A 452-nucleotide genomic window follows, 5' to 3' on the forward strand; every position below is an offset into this window, starting at 1 on the left:
CCCCCTCCCCCGTCCACGCCACACCACGGCCCCGGCCCACACTGACCCCCTTGCCCCCTCCACACAGACCCCCGTCCACACGGACCCTCGTCCACGCCTTTCCCCGCCTCGCCCACGTGCACCTCCCCCATCCCCCAAGTGTCCCGCGGACACCCCTTTCTCTAAGCGGCCCCGCGCCGATCCCCTTCCCCTCAGCAGGCACAAGCTGACCCGTGTCCTCAGCTCCCTGGCCTCGCGAGACACCCCCACAGATAGCCCGACACTCACCACAACTTGGAATGGCCGTCCCGGGAAGGCCCACACTTCCCAAGGGACTTTTCTTATGGACTCCGGTTATGGCGGCTCGTCCCGGCCGGCGCTGGGCCGCCGCGCCTCACCGACTCCTGGCCGGCAGCCCTGTCCTCACCCGCCGCCGCAGCCCCGCGGCCACAGCCCTCAGCGTCCTCCACCCG

The sequence above is a fragment of the Elephantulus edwardii genome, unplaced genomic scaffold (assembly GCF_000299155.1).
Source record: "Elephantulus edwardii isolate Elephantulus edwardi_28Jun2011 unplaced genomic scaffold, EleEdw1.0 scaffold00472, whole genome shotgun sequence".
Taxonomy (NCBI): domain Eukaryota; kingdom Metazoa; phylum Chordata; class Mammalia; order Macroscelidea; family Macroscelididae; genus Elephantulus; species Elephantulus edwardii.